General features: G+C 49.5%; 1 protein-coding gene across 2 annotated transcripts in view; it reads left to right on the top strand.

The window, feature by feature from the left end:
• Positions 1–12,938: 12,938 nt before the first annotated feature.
• The window catches only part of ABHD2 (abhydrolase domain containing 2, acylglycerol lipase), a 38,500-nt gene continuing 33,979 nt past the window's right edge, over positions 12,939–17,459 (top strand). Inside the window, exons 1-2 of one of the 2 annotated variants that reach the window (XM_057365833.1) lie at positions 12,939–13,019; positions 13,814–13,879. The gene's annotated coding sequence lies outside the window, so the exon portion shown is untranslated. The remainder of the gene's footprint in view (positions 13,020–13,813; positions 13,880–17,459) is intronic. The other variant, XM_057365834.1, reaches the window with a different exon arrangement.

Below are 17,459 nucleotides of genomic sequence, written 5' to 3' on the forward strand. Positions count from 1 at the left end.
TGATGATGATGATGATGATGATGATGATGATTCAGTGAGGGGGACCGCTGGCTCACCCCACGCCAGATCTTGGCCTTCCTGAGCCTGGCAGTGCCCATAGCTCCTGGTTTGCAGGCAGAGGTTGCAGGGTTGGACCGGAAAGTCCTGGGGACTGCCAGCGCTTGGCAGAAGGAAGAGCTGTTTTGCAGCACAAACCCCGCTTTTCTCTCCCTGGGTGGGATGAAARCTGGAGAGGGTTTCCCCTCCGATGGACAGGGAATACAAGTGCCCTGTGCCATCTTTGTCATCCAGCATRCCAGTGGCATGGGGTTTTCCCAAGTTCCTCCTGACTAACATCAAGGAAAACAGCTTGCAGCCGGGTCAGGCGAATATGTAAAAGGGATTGGGAGTGACATAACAGCTTTCTGCCCAAAGCACTGCACCACAGCTCCACTGGTTTGGCCACAGCTCCTTTTTGAGCTGTGCCCGGCCACCAAGAGCTGGAAAAGCCCAGCCATGCTCTTGAGAGGAACTGGTGTCATGTGGGGAGCTCTGCCCTGGAAGGCAGAAACATATTTAGCCCTGGAAGGCTAAAGYATATTCAGGCTAAATCCATATTCAGCAGTAAATTCTTTGGAAAAGAGCACTGCACAGCACAGGAATGCTGGATCACTTGACCCCGCAATGGAAATCCACTCCTCCTAAAGGTGAAGCTGATTTTATCTCTTCTTGCAAAACCCTCCATTTCAGCATTAACTAACCCACCTCAGACACTTGGGCTGCTCATATTTATGTGTTGACTCTGCCCGAGTGTTGCTACATTTCTGCCTTTGGCAATGCAGCCACCRCAGCTGTCCATGAGCCGGGCAGTCCAGCTGCATGCCATGCACTTTGACCAGTCTTCCCACCTCCACTCCAGTGTCCAGCTAATGCTTTTCTGGGACAGTCAAACAATGCCCGTGAGAGCACCCAGACTATGAGCAACACCCCAAGGACAGACCCAGTGGCAGGTCCAGCTGCCCCCAGTGCGCTGGTAACTTGTCAGAGCACCAGAGAATGAGAAACACATGGAACTGGACACGTCTTCCCACCCACACCCACCACCCTTGCTGCTGGTGTTTCTTTAAATTAGTAACAACACAAAGAATACTCCAGGTAGAGTTTAATTCCAGTGTAGGGAGAAACAACAGCTGGAAAGGAAGGAGCGTACAAGACACAGTACTTGCTTTCGAATAACCCTTCAACCTCAGGGTAATTACTGTTGTGGTGTTCCGAGGAAAACAAGGTCAGGAGGAGGAGAGAGCAGGGCAAGATTCCCAGGGYTCTGCACAAGCAACTAGGACAAGGGTGTTTGTTCAGCCTTTTGAGGGGCTACGGCCTGGATTAGTCTCGGAGAGAATGCAAGACCCAGAGGGAGCTGCAGAAAAAGCATCAGCCTCTCTAAAAACAGAAAGCAAAATGTTTTTCCTTCAGTCCCCAGAGGCATGAATGCCAATGTCCTGAGGAACGTGCATGGGAACGGATATTAAAAAGTGTGTTGTGGAGGCCAGATGGAGCAGTGCTCTCCACAGGACAGTGCTTCTTGCAAGTACCAGTGGCTCTTTGAATGGAGACCTGTGATGGAGAGGGGCATCCCATGAGAAACTACAGTCAGGAAATGTCTGTTCTGTCCCAGCTGGCAGAGAGAAACTCTGGACATGGRGGGCAGAGAAGAGAGAGGAACAACCTGTCAAGGACTGGGAAGAAACAAGGAATGRAGACAGCTCCCACAGGCGAACACCACGCCCGGGCTCCCACAGCCGCCAAGTTTTCGCTTGGGATGGCTCTGCTTGAAAGAGTTGGGTATGTCGAAGGTCAGGCATAATTTCACTCCCTTCTGCAGGGACTACTTAGGCCTTGCTATAGCAGTATTTACCACTGGGTTTGGTTTCTTCTGCGCAGAGATCTGCCAGATTGTGCTGTGTGTAACCCTTTCCAATCTGTACTGATAGCAGAGAGCCTGGTTCCCGTAGCTGGGGTGATAAAGAGGAAAATAGGTAATGATGGGGCCATGCATTTCTCTGATGCAATCCTTTTATTTTCCAGCTTATACAATGATTTTTTTCCTGTGAACAAGAGGTGAACAATACACAACAGATCCCTTGGCCAAGCATAAAGCCCCCATCTGCCATAAAACCAGGGTGCTCTCACAGCTGAAGAACGTGCAGTGACAGCTAAGGTATCAGCACAGCTTCATGTTCCTTCCCTCCCACTCCCTCTCAGACAATCACCTCAGAACCACAGGACCTCTCCCTGCCACTATCAGGTAGCAAAGATGCCCCCGCTCCCCTCCCACGCCCCCCAGCAAACTCCTGCTCAGCCCTTGTATGGACATTTTTTGGGTAGCAGTTCCCATTGTTTCAACTATCTRTTCAGTAAAGGAGCTCACTGGCTTAGGGTCTATCTGTCAATGTTACAACTCAGAGGGATTCCCCACCCAAAACACTCCCACAACACTCAATGCCACATGGTTTTCCTCTCACGCCAGCTTTAAGAGCTCCAGAAAAATCCCTGGCAGAGGTAGCCAGCCCCATCCTTCACAGGTACAACTCTTTTAGAGTTCAAAGTTGTGGTTCYGGCCACAGCACAGGTCCTGGGAAAATTTCCTGCCCCGTGGGATCAAGCCTCCCATCCTGCCACACGTGTTAGCCACTCCAAGTGGGAAGGAGAAACGATCTGCAGCACCACAACAGTGGATTTAGCCCCAGTCAGCTCCTAATCCCTCTAACAGGATAACCAAGGGCTTGTGCCAGCATTTCRAACGTCCTGCAGCCCCAGCCAGCGTCACTGCCTGCTGGCCTACCAGCACGTAGTTTCCAACRAAATAGAACATCTCCACTGGCTGGGACAAKCCTGGCATGTAGCCAGACTTGTCTRTTTAATTTCTTGAAGAAAAAAACKGTTTCCAAACTCTGTGCCCCTTCCACCGAAAGGGCAACAGTTCCTGTACATTTAGGGATGCTAATGGTTAGGAATCAGGAACTTCAGGTATACCCAAAAACACYTAGATACTGAATATCCTCAGGGCATGGAAAGCTCTGTATGGCTACTGATTGCCCTTTAGGATATCGTAAAATGTTGTGATTTAAAAGGAAGAAGGCAAAGGGCAGCACCATCTCACGGTTTYGCTCCACTGCCACCGCTGATCCTGTTGGCGCTCAGATGACATTCCAGCCAGTTTAACTTCAAGTCCTTTGCTCTAACCTAAATAAACAAGATTATACCCATCTTAGAGCTTGTGTCTGTGTAAGGTACTTAATATAAGCACCTTTATATAACCCCCTCCTTTGAATCCTTTGCAGTMTTTAAGGATTTATCCATGCTTATCTCCAGCAGGAAAGGTGTTGCCTTCATCTTCATTTGGCAGATGGGAAACCGAGGGCTGGTGGGGTTGGTGGAGCTGGAGGGAAGGACACATCTCCCTTTATTTTGGCCATCCAAAAGCCAGACATGAAGGTTTGGCCTCTTACACACACTGCCTCATCAGCCAGTGGTAACAGCACCACTTCTAAAGGCCATTTTTATGTGCTACAGCAGGAATTACCCTGGGGAATACCCGTCTCCTCACTGATGATGGATTAGCACCGACCTCAGGCCAGGATTAAACCCCTGCGTGGCCGTGCTTCCCTGTGGTGCTCATCTCAGAGCACTGCCCAGGACAGATGGAGCACAGCCCACATCCCACACTTGCCTTGCCCTCTGTAGCCTGTTGCTGGGGAGCACCAAGCCGGTAACACAAGCCCACACTCCCTGGTACACCACGGTGCACAATCGAAACCTCTGATGGATTAAAAGCTGTGAGCTTCTGACCGTGCCTGAGCTCTGAGCAGATGCCACAGGAAGATAAGCCATGGTCTTTTGTTCTTTTTCAGGAAGCTCTTCWCAAGCTCCTGCCTTGACACAAAGCACTAAATTGTGTACTTGATAGTTTTATTATCCAGGTTTCTCTGATAACCCAGGTTTCTGTGGCAGGTTTGTGATCCTCACCCTGTTATCACACTCACAAGACCCTTCCTTACTCAAGCCACCAATTTGGTGCGTGTGCTTCTGGCATATGCTTGATGGAAGGTCCTCCAGTGCCTGCAGGGCTTAAGGCAAGCTCACAGTCTGATTAAACACGGGGCCTGATGGCGTTAATGCTATATGAATATGGAACAACACTAATGAACTCTAACGAGCTAGACCACAGGGTTTGTTTGCAAGGAGCCAGAACCTGTCCTACCGGCTGGTGGAGAAGAGGCAGTTTGCTCATTACCTCACACTCCSCTCCCACCCATCCATGCTGGGAGAAGCTCTGCCCAGGTGGAGGCCTTATTAATTTGTRAAGTTGTCTTTTGATCTCTGTATCTCGGAGCATAATGAGAAGGTTTGAACTCTGCCTGTCCCACCCTCTTCGTACCTCCCACTTGCTCTGATCCCCCGGAACCTGGCAGGCAAGGGGAGAATGGCTACAGCTCTAGGATTCACTTCTTCCTGGAGACAAGCATATTTGGGGCCTTTTAAAACACTTCAGTAGCCACAACTATGACTGATGTAGCAGGAAAGCACCAGTGCTTGCACATCTTCCTGTCTCTTACACCAGACCCTGTGAGGGAATCCAGGATGATCACACCCCAAAAGCAGCTCCTTATTCCCTTGGTTCACCCAGGCTAAAGAAGCTCTYGGAGGCCACCTGGAGTCACTTGTGCTCCTAGGTGGAGAGGCTRGTGACCACTGATGCAGGATGTTGGCTCCTGTAGGATCTCTGTGCTGGGAGGAAGTTCCTGGTGACCAGTGCCTTCAGCTGGAGCTGCTGCGGGAGCTCCTKCGCTGGCAAAGAGCCACACATCCCCCTCATCCTGTGACCCATCAGAGCCTTTGCCTTATGATTCARTCTCTCTCCCTGGCTGGATCAATCCTGCACTGCTGGCACACCAGTTGAAGCTCCTTCTCCACCACTTCCTGCCCCTTGGGTCGCAGCCTCCAGAGCCGCAGYGGAAACCGCAGCAAGAGCTCGTTTGGCACCGCGGTCCGTGTCCAGGAGAGCCGGCTCAGCCACTCAGTTACTCCTCTCCCATGGCTCCTCCTTCCCCCAAAAGGAAATGAAAACAAGCACCAAGCCAGACATGTGTCCTCAATGAAACCCATCTGTCAGAGCCATCGCCACAGTCTCACCGGGCTGTTGCCTGCTCAGAGCATCCAGCCCCACCATGGAGAACTGCACGTAGCCGGTCCCAGGGGCAGCACGCCCAAGGGGACACGAGGCYGGAGCAGAGGATGCCACGGGACAGTCAGGGCAGCTGTGTCCTCCCCAAGCGCTGTGCCTGGGGCTGTGCTACCTCCTTTCTGAGCAGCGACAACAACATCCAGGCAAGGAGCCAGCTGATAGCTCTGCACATCCACAGAGGTCTCCATACAGTTTCCACACACACAGTTTGGAGCGGTRAAGAGCTTCTTAGAAGAAACAAGAGTGGGCTGATGGGTAGGGGTATCCACTCATCTCCCCTGTCTGCTTCACTAATTTTCTCCAAGGGAGATTTCCTAGAGCTCAGTTTTGTGTCAGACCCTTGTAAMGTCTCCCAAAGGTTTCCCCCTCCCTGCCAGGAAGTTTACTCTARCATGTTTTTATGACATGCATTCGGTTAGTCATACTCCATATGTCCTCTGCAATCACCCCTCCTTCTCAGTAGGATCTCCCATCACACCAACTACTTTGTCCAGCCTCCAAGGGAGGCTTTATTAGAGCATGAACCCATTTGTCCTCTGCCATCAACTCCTCCTCCAGGCATTTTCACATTTCACTGTTTCACTCTCACCTCCTTGTCCTGCCCTGCGGCTCAGTTAATAATAGTAGATCCCACCTATTCTGCATTCTCCCGGTGTCGTTGGAGAGTTAAGCAACTGCAGCTCCCRTGCTGAGTCCCTGTATGTCCTCAGCTGGCAGTGGGCTGCTGCCCTGACAGCCCCAGCAGCAAAMGCAGTGGCTCTCACTGTAGACTTCCAGAGCAGACTAAAAGAGTGRAAAAACATGGGTTCAACAGCCCCTCTTAGCTCCTAACAGGGCTTTATATCCTCCCTTTGGTACATGTTCTGGGGCAGGTTTGTTTGTACCTCTTGGGTATGTCCCCCAGGGCCCTACAGATGCAGCCCCAGCACTTTCTTTGGCATGTGTGGTGGGGCCAGGGCAGTTATTAGGGGCTTGTGTGGTAATCGGTGTCCAGTTTAGGAAGCTCTCTTTCAGTYATTGCTAACCCACATCAGGACTGAGGTGGAAAGCAGAAGGGAGGTCACCTTCATCAAAACCTGATATGGCTGAATTCATGGACTCTGTGCTGTACCCAGTGCTCACCTGAAAGAACCCCAGAACCTCCCCATGGCCCAGAGGGAGGTGCRGTCCCTTTAGCTGTGAATGGGGCTCCTTTGCAGTTTTCCTCCTCTGTTGTATGCCTGCACCTTCTCACTTAATTCAGTAGGTTGTTTTCTGCAAGACCTGAGAATGTAAGAATACATCTACCACTGCTTCCTCCTGCTCCAGCTACGCCTGCACATCTGCCCCACCTGCTGCAGGCAGGCAGGGAGAGCAGCTTTGCCAGCTGTGAGGACAGTGACCCCAAACCGCAGCTCTGGGGCDGCAGGGCTGTGTTTGCAGAGCACGTGCAGCCCCACACAGGAGCACATTCGCTCCTGCCGCCTGTGGTTCCTGGCAGCATTTCCAGGGAGCAGCCCTGGGCTCACAGAGCTGCTTGTTCTGCAGCATGTYGTGTTTTTGCCTGGTCTTGCAGCTGCCTGTCAGCTGCTGTACAAACACAGCCCTGTCTCCTGTGCTCCCCCGGCCTCTTCTCACTCCTCAGCTCTGCTCTTTGCGGTGCTCAGGATTAGCCACACCTCAGCTGGGTAAACAGGAGCTGATCCTGCCCCATCAGCCGGGAGCTTTGCAGCCTCAGCTGCCGCAAGCAAGAAGTGCTCCTTTATTTCTCTCCCAAGCAAATCCCCCTTTCATCATTCGGCAGATCTGAAGCCCTTAATTGGACACAGCAGTGGATGTGATCCTCTGCATTGGTTTCATCTTCTATTTTTCTTTATCCTTTTATTTTCTTTCTTTACCCTTCTATTCTCTACTTTTGGTCCACYCAGCTTCCTTATCTTCTGATCTGTTCCTCATTTTCTCATTCCTTTTCCTCACTCCTGTCTGTCCCCTCCTTTTTGCTTTTACACCCATCTGAGAAAAGCCACTCTTTCTGTATGTCACCTTCTGGATGCTAAATAATKAACTAATGAACTATTCTAATCTGAAAAAAAAGTCCTTGAGGTTGTTCATAACTACAGCCAGCACCATAGTCTTCATCTCAACTCAGAGACAGCATTTCCTGCAAATTTTTACCTGAGACTGAAGAGATGCTGAGAAGGGAAGGAAGAGGACACCCATTCCCTGCAGCACAGCACCCTCTAGCCTCCACCAGGGCGGTAGCTCTTTCCTGAGCTGGAAGGAGGAAGGACCTTCACCATCATCATTCAGCCATGCATCCTCCCATCCTGCCACACTCCCTGCACGTCCAGCCCTACTCCCTGCATGTCCAGCCCTGCACTAYTCTGACAAAATCCTCCTGCAGCATTGCTGCCAAATCCCAGGATGGATTTCATGAGAGCTCTGGAGGTCAGGATCTTAAAGCTGGTCTGCTCTGAGCAGACGTGTGGCAAATCAGACGTCATTTCCCAAAAGTTGAGACATCAGCTTTGCAAGGTGGAGCCTGCAATGAGCCGAGGTGGAGTCAGCCTGGAGAAGGGGTCATTACACAGCACCAAACAGCGCTGTTCATTTCCTCCAGCCCACRCAATACTTTAATTCAGAGCTGGTAAAAAGGGAAGTGCTGCTCCTGCAAAGCCAGGTAAGGTCAGCCAGTGTGGAGTGCAAGAACTCTGCAGTCACTTTGTTTTCTTGGGACACTGATCTGCAGCCTTCCAGGAGCCTGKGCATGAGAAAGGGTGGTCACCCTCAGCTCACCCTCTGGTCATGGTGGCAGACCTTCCCTGCTTGGCTGTGACTGCCAGTGTATCTCCAGGAAACCATCAGGCAGATGGAAATGCTCTGGATTAGCCTTTCATCCCAGATATCCCACTGCACCTTCAGCTTCCTGCCCACCTCTCAAACCATGCTCCCATGGACCCTACAGCCTCACCCACAATGCATATCCCTGCACCAGCATCAAGYCTGTTTCCTTTCATCCTTGTTTTCCTTCTACACCCAGGAAACAGAGCTCTGGCTCTCTGCTCCTGAACCAACCCTCATTCTCCAAAATCACAACTATAACCATTTCTTTTGTACTCACCCTCATTGAAACAAGTTCTCTTATTGCCACCTCCAAGATCTATCCAAATTCCCACTATTTTGGCACAAGGCAGTAGCTTCTGYCTCTGCTCAACTTATTTCCAGAAATATTGCTTTCTAGGAAAAGGCCCTTCCCCATTCCTCAGGCAATATAAAAATTTGGAGTTTTACAAGGGGCTGCTAATCCCATTGTTCGGTTCACTGAGCATTTCAGTTTGCAGGATTGCAACCCTGCATTCTCCTCAGGCATTACTACTTCCATGGAAACTTTTCCAGAGAAAGCATTTCACAAGCAGCCACTGAAAAAAAACCCCAATAACTTGTGGCTTTAGCAGACTCCCTTGCCACTTTCTGAGGCACGACAATAATAGTCTTTCCAGACTGCAACCTCAGGAACACAGTATAGTGGCAAATGTCAGACAGACCACTTGGGATTAAACAGACCAGCGACTTCCTTTATTCTTGGAAACACTCCAGGAGAAGCTCATACATCCTTCCAGCTCTAGTACATACATTTGTCCAAATCCACCCTGCCTTCCCTCAGAGACAACTCCTCTCTCTGTTCTCRCTGCCTGCCAGACACCCACTGATCTGATGCCACCTCCCCTGCACAGAACCCTCCTGCTTGTGCAGGTGTCTTTAGGGACAGATGCCACACCAAAGCACCGTCTGGCTCCTGCAGCTGTATTTTGAGTTACTAAAATGTGTGATAAAGGGGCAGAAACAGCTGCAAGTGAACAAGAGATGGCATTAAAGTGGCTGCAGAGGTATGCTCAGTTTTTGGTGCAGAAGGTATTCTGAAGGTAGGAATGTCACCKAACTGAACTCCCTGGAAAACTCAGTAGTGTTGTGACACAGATGCATTTCAGGGAGATACAGATGGATCCTTCTCCTGCACCATCGAGTCTGCTTGTGGAGCCAGGCAGGGTTCAAGYGCCATGGAGCAACCAGAAGCAGGACCAGCAGCACTGCTGATGTCAGGGAGTGGTTTTCAAAACCTCTTCCTCCAGCCAGTAGCTGTGGCTGGGTGTGGGATAAAAGCAGTGAGCTGGTTGCTGAGAATTTGTGGACAGAAACAGCAGAATACAGCCTGGTAAAGTGCTCAGCTCACTGGCATTTCTCATTTTGGCCTAAAGAATTCAGGAAAGCAATAGCCCATCTGCTCTGAAATGATCAGTGAAGCTCTCTCTGTAAACAGTCTGAGCCCTCTYGATTTGGTAGAAAAACAAAAAAAGTGAGTCAGAAAGTCTCTAGCAACAGCCTTCAGCCATTAGAGACCAGAGCGTGTGGTGTAGAGGGGACAAAAAGGTGGACAGCAGTACCCAGCAGGGCTGAGGTCAGTCACTTCRGTTCTATAATTAGGAAATAAATAGCATGCTAAATAAACCCAGAGTAGAAGCTTTTGAGGAGCGTGACAGAGCTGGAAGTTGGCAAGGAACAGCTGAATGAGAATGTGATGGAAAAATACTGATCAGGTGGGCCACGTGCCACCTTCCCAGCTGGTTTGTATGATGCAGCCATCCTCCCATCCCTGCCACTTGCTTCTGTACACTGCCAGCTCCTCAGGACAGAGGCTGGTCTATTTAGAGCTCTGTAAAGTGCCCATTACTCTTTTAGACACCATTTTCAGAAAATACGTAAGAGTCCAAAGAGCTCTGTGCCTCCAGAGCCAACAGGCTATGGAACAGCACAGCTCTGCAGCCCAGGAGCCAAAGCCTCACTGGCACTGCAGGGAAGGCAGAGCAGAGGAGGAAAAAGCATTGCCTTTATTTCCATCTGCAAAGCTTTTTTGTGCTCACATGTCACTGACAGGCACTTTGCTTATTTTCAKCTGGCAATCAAACCCTGCCTAAGAGGTGTTTTCCTTTTTGCTCCTGCTACACACTTCCAGAGATGAACACCCTGATGTTTCCTCTGGCAAAAAGGTTTCCTCAGGGGTGCAAAGTCCGCAGGAATCCTTCAGTGCATGGTGCGTTTGCTGAGCAGGAGAAAAGCTGGGCCAGGGGAAATGAAGCAGAAAAAGAGTAGCGAGTTCCTTGTGGTAGCAACAGCAAAAAGAGAGAGGGATGGGAAGAACAAAAGGTGATTGTCACCACAGTGTTACACGGGGGTGTCTCAGGCTGGTTCAGCAGCACGTGGAGTTCTCTCTGCCTGGTACCTTTCCAACTGCTGCATTTAAAAAGGTGGAATTTTCATCAGTCTTTTTTTGGCCTCTCTGTACAGAGRTAATTGCCTGCCCAAAGCACAAGGCAAAGCTGTTTTTCCCGTGCTTTTAGTTCCCAGCACATACATTTGCCCCTCTCACAACAGCCACACTACTCAGAGAGGGATCCTCATTCTCCAAAGCATTAGGATATCCCTGGACACCCACATCCCACCTCTCTGCAATAACAGCAGGCAGAAATATCTGCTGGGCYGAAGCAGCCAAATCCCTCCCTACAAGGCTGGAAACAAAGCTCAGCTCTTTCCAGCACTTTTCCTTTTGGGATGGTCCAGGCTCCTGCTCAGGTGGCACTTTCTGAGCATGAGCTGTTTACTGTGAGTGGCACAGCCTTGCTCCTGGCTCCTGGCCAGAGTGCTCCACCCACAGCACAGGCACACACAGCTTCTCCCAGCACCAGTCCGACAGAGCCCACCAAAACATCGGCCAGAGCAACTCCCCACACACTCAGAGGGAGGGCAGCTTCCTTCTTCACAAGCCATGGTTCACCAGCTGTTTGAACAGCCCAAAGCCGGATTTGTATTCCCAAAATGTGCTCGCTCCCTCCCAGACATCCCTGCTCCCACACCAAGAGGTGCAGCTGGAACCTCTCAACATTGCCCAGAGTAAAACACCAATGCGCTGGTTCTTCCTTCTTTCTGGAGATACAGCACCTTTTCCATAACTTCCCTTCTTGCRATAAACACAGCTCAGGATTTTGGCTCCCACGCCACAACCACCTGTAAATTTGTGCTGCCACATCTTCAGTGCTCACCTCTCCTCAGCAAAAAGTGAGCAGCAGGTTTGTTTTGCTTTGTTTTGTGACAGGTCTGTAAAAAGCTCTCTAATAGCTGAGCTTCTCTCAGGTCAGAGAAATCTCCAACAGCCTCCAGGATTTTAAATAAAATCTTGCCTGGAGGCTCAGCTCCAGTTTGAGGTGTGTTTTCCTGCCTGGATCTGTTTTTTCCTGCCTGGATCAGACGGTGAAGGAGCTAAGGTACACCTGGAATCAATTGAACTGCAATTTTCTGTAATCAAACTCAAACACATTCCTCAAATACCTCGTTGAGTCTGATACCGGATGTTTATCTGCTGAGCCTATCTGTTAACTTGATCACAAGCACAACTCAGCTGCCTTGAGACACACCAAACCACAGCCCAGCTGAGCCACTGACAAATTTAGCCACCATAAATTGCTGGGTATTTYCACAAGGTTTAATTAAAAGATAAGGAATACAACTCTGTTTGACTAACTGATGTGGGATCACACCTGCAGCAAGCAAGGAGAGGAGAATATCGCTTGTTTTGCCACCTTCGTTCCAGCAGTTCCCTCTCTGCCCTTCCCCTTCTTTGCCGTGACTCAGGCTACAGCAGTTATTCATCTCTCCACGTATACAGCGCCCTGGAAAATGTGACTCGCTCCTTGAGAGCTTTCTCCACGTAGGAAGCTCCAACACCCAGTAAACAGAGGAAACAAAATATCTGAAATGAGAGGATTTTTCCATCCAGTTATACAAAGCAACCATTAACACAGCTTGGAATGGTTAATGATACCAACAACGTAACACATGGCTCTTTTGGAAGAATCCAAGAAAAGCAGGTTTGTTAACATTGCACTGTGGACACTTCTTTATATTTTGTTTTCCTCCAGATGTGGCAGGGTCCATCTACCCCCAAGTGGATTTTGCTGTTCCACTCACACACCCCATGCCGTGGGACAGTGCTGAGCATTCTGAGGGACCAGGGAAGACCCTTCAGGGCTACAGGCACAGGCCAAGCTTGGATCCAGTGCTCGACACACAGAGGCACCCTGCAGGCCCCTGAGAAACAAACCCAGCGAGTAGAAGCCCCAGTCACCCTTTYCAAGGCTCGAAGATACTGTTCCTAAACAGCAGTATTATTATGTAACCAGCATGCAGCACCGGGGCCTCATGGGCAGCCTGGAGGAGGTTTTGGCCCTCAGGACCACCGAGCTCCGTGTCACTGTGGAGCAATTGTATCCTTCAGCTAGAGCMGCTCCCCAGGCTGCCTCCCCCGCGGCACGGGTGCTGGCTCCGGGGGCAGGAAGCGGCGTGCGGGGGACTGAAAATAAAGCTGAGGCAAAGGCTGAAGCCTCCACCCTCCGCACCCTCAGGCCCCGCTCTGTCATGGCCGCCACACCGCGCTCCCCGCCGTCACCCATAGCCCCGCCCCCAGCCCGCCACCGCCAATCAATCACCGCCCTGCGGRTGACTGACAGGTGTCCGAGCCATAAAAACCGCGCTGTCCCGCCCTGCGCTGCTCCTCCAGCCAATGGGATCCGCGCATCGTGACGGAGCGCCCGGGCGCAGCTCGCCTTCTGGCCAATGGCCGCGCGAGTCTGGGCGGAAGCAGCGCGGCGCTGGCCAATAGCAGGGCGAGGGCGGCTGCTAAAGGGCAGCGGGCGGCGGGCCCCCGGCAGACGGGCGGGAGCGGCGGCGGGAGCTGTCCGGGGCTTCGCGCCCGGCCGGGCTGCAGGTGAGGCGGGGGCGCCCGGGCGCCCCTTCCCGCGAGGCTGAGAGGGTGGCCGGGCCTCCTCCCCGCTTCTCTCGGCAGGGCCGGGGACTGCCTCGCGGCCGGGTTTGTGCCTGCCCAGCCGCCGTCCTGCTGTGCGCTGTCTGCACGCCCGGCCCCGCGTGCTTGTTTGCTGCGGGGGAGATGGGGATGYCGCTCGGTGGGGCTGTGGTGATCAGTGTCCGGTCTCCCTGCGGTTCTCCCCGACGTTGGAAGGTCTGGGAGGTGGCGGGGCGGTGACAGCCTCCAGCTTTCCTCCCTGGGGGTGCAAGGCAAGGGCTGAGGTGGGAGCAGCACATCCTTGTGCTCCCAGGGAGGGAAGGCCCAGGTGGGATGCGATTGGGAGCTGAGTGCGGAGCAGAGGATAGGATATAAGGATATAACTCTTGTGTGAGTTATAGCCAGGGGGWTTGTGTGTCCTGTCAGGTCACCTGCTCCCCATAAAGGATCCTCTTTGGTGCTCGTTTATGCTCCTCACCCTCTAAGAGCATCTTGCATTTGCTTCAGATTCCCTTTTCTTGCCTGCTGTGTACCTGTTTGTTACCCTGTGTGATGGAATTCTGCTCCATCCTGCACCTTCAGGTGTAACTTGTTATCTCCTTTAGCACATGATGTGTCTCTATTTATCACAATTGATGAGTTGCAGCTGCTGAGGTCTCTCACTGACACTAACTTGATTGCAGAGGTGTATCAGGAGCAGCTTTATTCATGCAGTTATGGCTGAAGGGGTTGCATTCTGTGCTTGCATTCTCTTGCAGGTTCCCTCAGAGARYTCGTAACAGCTTCCTCTKATTGTTGATGAACAATTGTCACTGGACTGGCAGGTACTGTAGATTYCTGTCTGCATCTTAGATTGCTCTTTGGCTTCCACAGCATTGGTKCTTCCTTCTGTAACAAATGTTCCTGGCTTATTACTCAGCTAACTGGTACAGTGTGTTCGTCTTGCATGCCTTATTTATCAATTATTTTCATGCTCAGCCATGTTTATTATATTGCTTAGGTTGACATGTTCTAGTCCCTGCTGATATGGTCTCTGTAGAACACTTAGTTTAGTTATTTGCATTTGTGGTATCTCGTWTTTACACTTCCTTTGATAATGTTTTTCCTGTGCAGGGAGTTTTGTTATTGACATCTATATTTGGTTGCTCTCTTTATCTTTTGTGTGTCACCTTCTCTCTGAGGTGCTTGCTTAGTTCTCATATCACAGGAGAAGTTTCARTAGCTTTTCTTGTCTGTTCTAGATCAGTGGACATACAGCCATTCTTATTTTGGTCTCAAGGTCAAGAGTAGGAACAGGAAGGATACAAAAAGAGAAGTAAATACTAATGTTTGAGTGCCTTTGCTCTCCTGCCCTATTCTTAAAAATAGTTGCTTTTGCATGGGAGGTTCTCTGTGTTGCTGAGTGAATTAGCTGYACAAAAGATGAGGCTGACCTAAGATTGTACCAGACTGTCTCTTAGGTGTGGAAAGGATGTGGAGGTTGGGGATAAAAAACCTTCCATCTTGCAGAACTGTTTCTGAAGAAGTTAAACTTAAAAATGAACTTCCCTTATGTTCTGCTCKTCCTGTAAAAGCTGTATTTTTCTATTCAGGGAGTGAATAGCGGCTTAAGCTCTTAGTATTTCATAAAGCTGCTTTATTAAATTTGTCATGTGAAAATTCAGAGATTAACACATTGAAATAGTTGTTCTGGGATGTGGTACTGAGAAGGAAAGATGGCAAAATRAGACCCTTTGACCTTGACACAGACATATGGAGGGGTTGTCATATGTTCCAGCTGTACTCCAGGTGGGATTTGGTGTGGGACAGGAAATGGTGGGTTTAGAGCAGTGAAATGCCTGGGTGCCACTGGATGCACATTGTCCTGTTACCTTTCTTCTTCCATACCTCTTGACTCTTCATCCCTGCTTTGCCAGCTCTGGCAGTACCAAAACTTGGATTAAGCTAACTAAGAACAAGATTTTGCAGTCTCGGGTAGGGGTGTAAGTGCTAGGGTTTGGGTGCTTGTGATTCCTRTTAAAAGGTGCAGAGACCAGCTTGAAATTAGTGGTTTGGACTCTTCAGCAAAAGCCTAAGTAACCATACTATTTTAAAGTCTTCATCTACACATTAGAGTTTCTCTGGAAGTGTTTCATGTATTATAGCTCTGAACTTTTGTTCTTAATGTGCTATAGATCAATTGATCTGTGCAAGCATTTGCCCTTCTTCACCCTAAATATCTCGCAAAGTTTAAGGTTATGTGCAGTTAARCGTCTGATCAAACTCGGCTGATTGATTTAATTTCAATTGATTTAATTTCAGTGTGCAAGGGCACATTGTCCTTCTTGTGGACAAGCAAAGTCCTGTTTGCCCAACATACATGGGTGGCAGTGATGGTATTTTATGGGGTAGCTATCTTAACCTTTTCTGGCTCTAGGAAGGCTTCTACACCCAAGGGCTTGTCTTTACTCTGTCAGTTGACTTAATAATAAAGATTCTCTGACTGCCAGCTTTACTCTGCCAGTATCAGGCAGCAGTAATTGAAAATGCTTTGCRAAGCAGTTGAGTACAAAGCAGCTGCTTGAAACGTCATTGTGCCTGTGCTCCGTTAGAGGTAACAGCAGTGGAAGGGAGTGCCAGACTGGGCAGAGAAGAGATTTTATCTGTATCTCTAGACAGACCAAGCAGTGCAGTTAGCTATCACTCACTCTGCTGTTGAGAAATGCTTTCATTTCTCATTATCATGGGTTCAGTCTGACTAAAGTAAATGATAACTTCCTCTGCTAATATGGGTTGAGCCCTTGCAAACAGCAAACTTTTCTGAAATGTCTCATATTTGCTAGCAACTGAGCTACAGCCCTATTCAGGGCATTGAGTACTCAAAAAATATAGTACATGCTCCTCATAGGAGGGGACCAGTGACTGCTACTGAGAGGCTCACAGTTGAGTACCTTGTCCTGCTTCTAAACTTACCTCAAAGCATCCTTAAAGGTGCTTTTGTATAGAGCTGCAGGTTCCGGAAGAATTATGCAGAGAGGGTTCAAGCCTGGCTCTCCCTTATCTGGAACACCCAGTTCTGTGGAGTGTTGGTTGAGCATATGTGAATATGAAAGGTTGTACTAAGTGAAAGAAGCACGTGCACAGTCATTTACAGTAAACCTCCTTGTAAGAAGTTAGGACAAAATGTCCTGAAACCTGTGCCTTTAATATCACTGGCCTGACACTTTGATATAGCAGGAGAGAGGGCAATGTAGCTCTTTGCACGTTGAGTTGCTGGTGACTGCTGTAGTGCTCCAAAACCACCCCTTTAGTTGTATTCTGGTAGAACCTGAATATTCAGCAGTGGGAGTAGCTGTGTGTTGGTCAGATCCCATCTCTTTGTGTGTAGTTCTTCTGTCCTTAAATGTTGCTGCTTCATTTTCAGTGTGTTTGCATGAATTAGGTTACTCCTTCTCTACTGCAAGCCTTCTATCTGTCATGGACAGRCTGTGAGAGAATGACTCTGCAAATCTTCTGCTCCCCTGTGGAGAGGAGCTGCTCGTCAGGGGAACAAAGTAAGCAAGGTGTTTAAAGACCTCAGTGAAACRGCACCTCAGCTTTTCATCACATTCAAGTAAAGGTGTTTTCAGACTGCTTGAACTGGACCATTCTTGAATAAATTCCCTTACCTGTGTTGTGACTGATTATAGCTGGTCTTTCCCTGCTGTGCATCTTGTCTAGTGTTGAGCATGTTCCCCACTTAYTCAGCCCTGTAGCTGAGCAAACAGCTGGTATTGGTTGGACTTTGAGCTGTTTCTCCAGTATGTTCAGCTGAGCTCTGTGAATGTGTTCAGTGTGGGAATGGAGGGGTTGGAGTCAGAGGATAAATGAARCTTTAACAATATGATGCTTCAAAATATAATGAAGGAATAGAGGAGACTTCCTTGAGGAGGGCTTGTCTATAATGCAGTTTTTGTTAGCTCYCTTAGCTCTGTGGCTTGATTCCAGTAGTTGCATTTCCTCATCCATTGGGCATGGATAGTTGGGTTCTCTAYGGTCTGTTTACTCCATTTCTTCCCTTGAGCTCAGTGCTGCTTGCTGGCAGTTATGTGGTAGGCAAGGAACACCTACTCSTGCTGTAAGACTGTGGAAAGGTGTTACCCAATATTTTTTTCTGTACCTAAAAGTAAGYTTGACCTCTTCTACAAGGACCTGAAGYTTTGCCCTGTATTACRTAAGGTAGTGGTTAGGGAGGCAGTCCCAAGTCTTTGTGCCTTATCTTAAAGGAAAGGCTCMTGTTATTTAARCAAACGTAATTATTTAATTACTGCAATTAATTGATTTCTGTGAAGTCAGAGTCTGGTGCTGTCTTAGTTTAATCATGTTCCTGAGGTGTGTGCAATAAAAGCTAAYGCKGTGGTTTTCAATCCATYTGAGACACACAGG

This window comes from Malurus melanocephalus, unplaced genomic scaffold (assembly GCF_030028575.1).
Source record: "Malurus melanocephalus ecotype Western Australia unplaced genomic scaffold, MMel_1.1 scaffold_58, whole genome shotgun sequence".
Lineage (NCBI taxonomy): Eukaryota > Metazoa > Chordata > Aves > Passeriformes > Maluridae > Malurus > Malurus melanocephalus.